We start from the raw sequence: 7,500 nt of genomic DNA on the forward strand, positions 1-7,500 counted from the left end.
AAAAACTTAAAGTGCTTTAATGACACACAAGCTGGAAATGTTGAACAGAGATTATAAGTGTCATTCGAATAAATATTGACGTTATGACTCCAATGAGATCCAGCGAAACAAGCAACATACCGTGCCCTAGGCTTCATGGTGAAGTCTGTAAGCCTACTGATTAAAATGTAACTTAAATATTTTTTCTTGGTTGTGAGGTAAATAAACAGTACACTTGAAATTAAGTAACTCTTGTTTTGTTTGAAGCAACTGTACAGGAATTGGAATATAATTGCCATCTTAATTTTTTGTCACCAATGAATAGCGTCCCTATTTTTGATATTCAAATGTTGGCAGGTATGTAAATTTGATGGACGGACCTGTATGGGGGTGTACAGTAGGTGTACGTAAAAACATTAGAAACCATTACTGGACTACATATCCCTCTAAACTACGTTTACGTACAAAGGAACGTACACACCCGCAGGGTTCTGGTCTCAATCCACATGAAACGTCTTTCTAGACCTATTAAGTCGTTGTTTCTTGGATTTTTTAGCAATTTTGGAATTTCCTCGTTTGAGGTTACTATTACCCATTTAGGGTCCAAATCTGAAACTCCACCGTGGATTTTCACAAATGGAGTTTCTCCTACGCAAAGTTGCCAAATAGTTTGTCTGTTGCTTTGAGATGACAGCAAAGACATTGAGCAGTCGTCCAATACGACAGTTGTCTCAATTGGCGACATATTGAAACGCCCCACTCCCTTAGCGTCACTCGCAATGTGGTGTATTTTGTACCTAGGAATCATCCTTGTTAATGTTGATTTTCCACAACCTGGGTTTTTCCCGTAGAAACATAATCCTACTAAACCATCTAATCATTTTCGTGTGCAGTATGACATGAAACTTATCGTTAGCATTGTCTTAATGACTTTATTATCGGTGAAATTAGCGACTAGTAAGTTTATATACTTATGAACAGACTGATGAACTACTGACTTACTAATATGAATTTCTTCTACCTCAGTGCTGTTGGATTCCAGGTAAGCCTTAATGGCAGGTTTGATTGTTGACAGCGTTTTCATGCTTAGGTCAAATTTTTTCCTAATTAGCATCATGAATGAACGCTCGGTCATTGGCATATTTTTAGTCTTAATTTCATTTTCTATCAGTTTTAAGTTTTTACTGGAGGTAATTTCGTGGCTGTTCATGAAAGGCATGGTGTTATTTACTGTTTCTACATTTATATTTACTTCATCATCATCATTGTTATTAACGTTTTCATTGTTATTGTCGTAATATTTTGAGGCATATCATATCAAGACTAGGGAGTCTAGCTCCGGGTGGGAATGGAACTCCCCCTTGAGGAGGATTAACAACTGGCCTTATTTCATTTCTTGTAGTTTTTGCTCATGTATTGGCGATATGCGCCAAGATCTCTGACCGGTTCCAAGTAAGGAACAATGCAGTCTTCACATGTGAAGCCTAATGCCGTAGTTAGTATTCTTATATTTTCACGGGCTCTTATTTCTCCTCATAAAAATTGTGTTGTAGGCTGAATTTGGAAGGGGTCTACCCTCCTCTTCTATATAACCGTGTATGTGCTCATATTCGGGTATTGGTTCCGGATAATCAGGACCTTCGAGATATCCAAAGTAGCCTGTAATGCGTCTGGACTGAACGTCTCCGTTCTCTGCTCTGAACGCACGTTGTATTGAATTGCTCAGATTTCTAAGACGGTCTCTTCCTTCCTGAGTAGACCGTGGGTTGAGGATCGAAAACGTTCAATTCTGTGACCCACCAATCCGGGCTACCTGGCTTTTGCACAAAAATGTCAATACTATTAAATTGTAACATAATTTGATTGTCGGCAATCGTAAATTTGGGGAAACTGTAACCAAAAATGAGAATTTATATCAAAAGTTGCTACGTAACTATAGCCAATCAGAAGACGACTAACAATGAAGTTTGGCTTAGCTGCAAGGCCCTCAGCCAATAGCAAACTACCTCTATGCCGTTTGTCCAATGTAAATAGTAAACAACACACTCCACTTGCAAGTATGGCGTTGGCCAGGGGTTCTTCAAATGATAAATCTGAGCCGGTTTCAGGCATATTTTTGTGATACATGTTGTAAGAACCTAGAGTATGGTTGTGTCATTAAGCGTAAACAACTTAAAAGAAATTTAAGAATGTGCAACTCTGTGAAAAACAACAAATACGAGTCCTCAGTAAGGCCTATTAAGTTTCCGTCGAAGCTGATGAATACTGCCTACATATATAACGAAGCTGGGGATCTTAGGGATGGTGGTGCAAGTAGTAGTAGTCAAAATCTGTTTAAAGGTACGTGTGTGGTTACATTTAAGGTAAAAAATGGTATGGTATATTTTACTTAATTGAGAAGTACTAAGCGCCACTCTATCACACCACACACACAGACAGCCCTGCCTTTTCCTCAAACTGGGGTAGGCCTACTATCGACAGCAAAATAACCACAGAGTATTGTGAATAAAATACGATGATGTTATATTGTAATAAGCATATTGAGACAATGTTGGCGATGAATCGACCCAGCATAAACAACTGACCATGAAGACAAATCAAGAATAGCCATCCACAATTATATAGCAACTATTTACTACTGTCTACCAAGAACAATTACTACACAAATTGAATCAATTCAGTTTTTTGGGGTGGGGGATGTGCCCTTCAGTGACTGTGCTTAGACTAAGTAATTCAGGCTTAATTTGATTTTAATGTCTTCATGAAAAGAATATAACAAAATTATTATATTAATAGTACAGTATGCGTTATCTACATAGGAATCCTTAGACACAACATAATAAAAAATATATTAATTAATAGGTATCAAAACTGACTTAAGCAAATAATATTTATCAACACTTTGATGTCCAATTAAACATCACCACCTGCATTTAATATTGTATTATACTGATACTACTTATTTTTCTTTTCTTGGGAAACAACCTTTAAATTTAAATACATATTTGATCATTAAAACCATCACAGTAGCATTGATAAGCTCTTTGAATTAGTTTGTTTAATTAATTTTCACAGACCACAGAATCAAGTGAATGGAAGTTGATGAACCACAGCCAAAGCAAATGCTCATTCTGCATGAGGGATAAGGATCTGGTGGCAATTCAGGCCATAGTATAGGCCATGGATAGAAACATGAATCAATTGAAAGTACTGTAGTCCTATCAGATTGGAACTGTCTACTGTTTGTATGAATGTTGTTATCTATTTGATATGACATCATACCATACACTGTCTTGAGAAATATTACCAGATATTATTAAGGTTTTTCCTTGTATGAACATTTATCAACAACACATTTATTTTCTTTATAAAAATTTGCATTGACTTTTTGAATTCAATTGTATTGTACTTTACAATGCAATATGAAAAGAAGAAAATAACAGAACAGTACCTGCTGATAAATGATAATGAATACAGCAAAACCTTCATTATTTTTAGTTTCTTTTAAATTGTTTATGTTGGTTCGTTACATTGATAATATTATATAATTGTAATATTTAACACATGTTTATAAGTGGATTGGATTGAACTCTATATTCAGCTATGTTTAAAGCAGTTCTGAGTAGGTATATGATGTGCTACAGTTTTTCAATAATATTCATATAAAAGTTCAGATTTTTTTCATAAACTTCTTTCAACCTTGTGTTTACTGTTGTGTAGTTAAATGTATATACCAAGTGAGTGATCAGAGAGATAATGAAAGTGCTGATGGGATGCAACTGGCTGAACTGAGGTATATTAAAAATGTATTTGTTTCACCTTATTGGAATCATCAATTGCTTTAGTTGTATTCATTAATTCAGTCCATATTACCAAGGTCTTCAAGCAGTTAAACAAAAATCAACAGAGGCACGGCAAGAAATACTGATTAATGTTATTTATTTACATTGCATGCAAATAAAAACATTTGAAATTTTACATCAGCCTCAATGTGTTCTTATTTTTTGAAGTAATTCAGCCTCAGTTTTCTTTTAAAATGTACATTTTTTTTATTATAGAAAAAAAAGCGATTACAAATAGAATCAAAATATATTATATATTTACAGGCATTTCCTGTCTCATTCAAAGTCGATGAACATTACTTCTTGCCCTTCATTTGTAGGCCTAGATAAGTAATACAATACACATTCAGTATACAGCACGGTCGACATTGGCTTAAAAAACTACGGTATGACAGTCGAAAGAAGACGGGAAATGAAATTTACTACCTCTAAAATCTTACAACTATTACCAATGTATTTTATTTAAAGGCTGGTATACTTATATCATATTGAAATATTCCACTAAAACCGGAGAACTTTCGTCCAAATTGCTACACATTGTCACTTTCCTCGCGACATTGTTTACATTAGTTACCAAGTTTACAAGAACGTTTGTGATTGGCTAATAGCGTCTCATCAATGCTTAACAGGTATGGTAAGTGTGCTGTGATTGGGTACTGCATTCGTGAACAACATTATTTTTTCGAAGATAAATTCTCATTTTTGGTTACAGTTTCCCCAAATTTACGATTGCCGACAATTATATTATGTTTCAATAAAATAGTATTGACATTTTTGTGTGAATGCCAAGTAGCGCGGATCGGTGGTTCACAGAATTAGTAAACTAATTTTGGAGCCTCAACCCACGGTCTAAAATGCAGGCGAGTATAGAGAAGGCCCATCTCGCCGCCCTTTGTTGCATACCTATGCCAGGTGGTATGTTTTCCATTATCTAAAAAGAAAAAACTGAATAATAAATTTACTTTTTTATTCACTCTCGTCGGATTCGAAACTTAATATTCTTTTGACCTCTATATCTTCAGGCACAATATTAGGAATTTAGAATAGCATCTGATGTGCTGTAGAGCGATTTTTGCTCCGGTATTTTTAGCAATGATCTCGTTGTTTCCCTACAACTACAACTACAACTACAACTACAACTACAACTACAACTACAACTACTACAACTACAACAACAACAACAACTACAACTACAACAACAACAACAACTACAACTACAACAAAAACAAATACAACTACGACTACGACTACGACTACGACTACGACTACGACTACAACTACAACTACAACAACTACAACAACAATTACAACTACAACAACAACAACAACATCAACAACAATAATTTGAGTTACAACTGTATGTTAATAGTAAAAGTGACTGCAGAAAACTGGAAAAAGTCATAAAAAAAAATGCAGAAAAGCTGATGTTGATGAATAATAATGAATAATGATTTCTTAAAGTGCAAACATCACCACCAAAAGTGGTGCTCAAGGTGCAGTTGTCTTGTCAAAAAAACAGAGAACAACTGTAATCACAAACATCAACAAGAAAAATGGAATCAATATGTTAATAATAATAAGTTAAATCCTACACCCACTTCAGTTTGAAAATTAGGCCTAGGCCTATGTATGGGAACTTTAAAATAGGCTATGAATAGCCTGGCCAACCCTTTTCTTTTGTTTTTATTTAGCCTAGGCCTAGCTAGAGTAGGCGGGACTAGCTAGGATAAATCAATGTATTAATAATAATAAATAATAGGCCTAGGCCTACCCCAGCGACAACATTCATAACCTAGGCCTATACTGAATTTGAGAAGCCTGCAAGCAATGGTAAAAAATGGAGTATCGGTTATATACTGCACCCTGGCTAGGCTAGCCGTACTAGGCCTATGCGATCCCTGGTGGTGGTAGGCCTACTGCACTCGGACTGCCTAAGCAAGAGAGCCTTATCCTACCTGCCCTACTAGGCACCCCTACTGAGCCAAGGCCTATAAAAAGCAGCCTAAACTAAAATTAGCCTAAGTAAGTAGCCTATAGGCTAGGCACACAGACCTGTTCAGCAAGAAAAATCAGATAACCTTATATTCAGAAGTTACAGTATGATGGGAGAGCATTTACATATACCTCAAGAATCCAACAAAAATGCAGTCCGTCTCTCCTCAATCAGCGAGTACACGAAAATCCTGTTTGAATTATATTGAAACTTTTTCCGAAACACGGGTTGTCCCAAAATGCTTTGCGATAGATTTTTTTACGGGTTTTTTCCTGTAATTTTCTTTGGTCAAACCAATCACAATGACAATTACGGGACATAATTTTAATTAACAAATTGAAGGTGAAAGACCGTAAAAACTACATACGAATAAAAGTAATTTTACGGGAATTTTTTACAGTGTATTTATACTACAAATAGAAGTGCTCACCCTTTATAGGATGTATTACTATAATATAAAATAAAAAGTAATAATAATACTGTACATTACGTTCATACAATAAGTAATTTTATATATTTTAAACCATTTGCAATGAATAATTGTATTTGTGCCTGCCTTATTTTACCTAAAATTTATAATCTATTTCACTGACAATTCAGATAACCTTGCAATTTTGTTGTTAAATGTATTTGTAAATATCATTATAGGCCTACATTGTTTCAATAATTCACCTTTGTCAGGCTTTAATATCTTGCTTAATATATAGTTTTAAACTTCTTTAGGGCTAATGTAGGCATATTACTTTTTACATTATATCAATTGAGAATGTTTTAATTACCTAAAAATGTTTTCTTTTTAATTATTAATTTTAATTGTTTTTATTTGTTATGGATTGTATATAAAAAACACAAGGTCTACCACATGAATTGTATCTGTCCTATACAATTAATTAAATAGTGAATTTAGCATATAAATAAGACTTGGACCTACCTGAACTCCATTTGCACGGACTGGTCGGCTAATTGCTTTGTTAGAAATCTTTGCATTGACCTTTTGGTTAAGACTCAATTTCGACAAAATATGTTGTATTCGTGGTTCGCTAAGACCTTTGTAGTGATTTAACGAACGAATTGCTTTAGCTTTCTTGATCCCATTCCTGTGCAATGTACAAACACATTTTTGGAAACATTTTGTAACACGGATGCATTTAAAACTTCTTTCTCGCGAAAACAAAGAACCTGTTTTCCATTAATTGTTTTGACACTAAAATGTTCCTTATTTCTCCAAAATCGAACATGAGCAGTTCTCTGTTCAGTAGTTCTTTCTGCCACTGGTACGTCAAACGACCCTTCACACAAACTCAAGATTGTTTGATATGATATGTCATTTAAAGGCCGTATTTGCCTCTTGTCTTCTTTAACAGCTGAAGTTGTGTCAGAGATGACCAACAAAAGTAGAAGTAAACTCTGCTTTATCATTTCGAACCAGTTAAACGATGAACAAATAGAATGTGAAATGAGAGTCACAGGGTGGGTTTTCTTTATAATTATCCTGTCCCTGAGTTTTGTGTTTGTGCTTAGTGATCATCGTTACCCGATGGATCAAGGATCTCTAGGAGAACACCATCATTTGACTCCCAAGTGTCTGGGTTTAGTTTATTTTGGCCAAATAATAGAATTTAACTCTGGCGAGTTTCTGTTAAATGTGTTAACTTATTCTTAATTTGTGTAATAAATCATCAAATT

This window comes from Anneissia japonica, unplaced genomic scaffold (genome assembly GCF_011630105.1).
Source record: "Anneissia japonica isolate Jap-2015-1 unplaced genomic scaffold, ASM1163010v1 scaffold1467_len401143_cov160, whole genome shotgun sequence".
NCBI classification, from domain to species: domain Eukaryota; kingdom Metazoa; phylum Echinodermata; class Crinoidea; order Comatulida; family Comatulidae; genus Anneissia; species Anneissia japonica.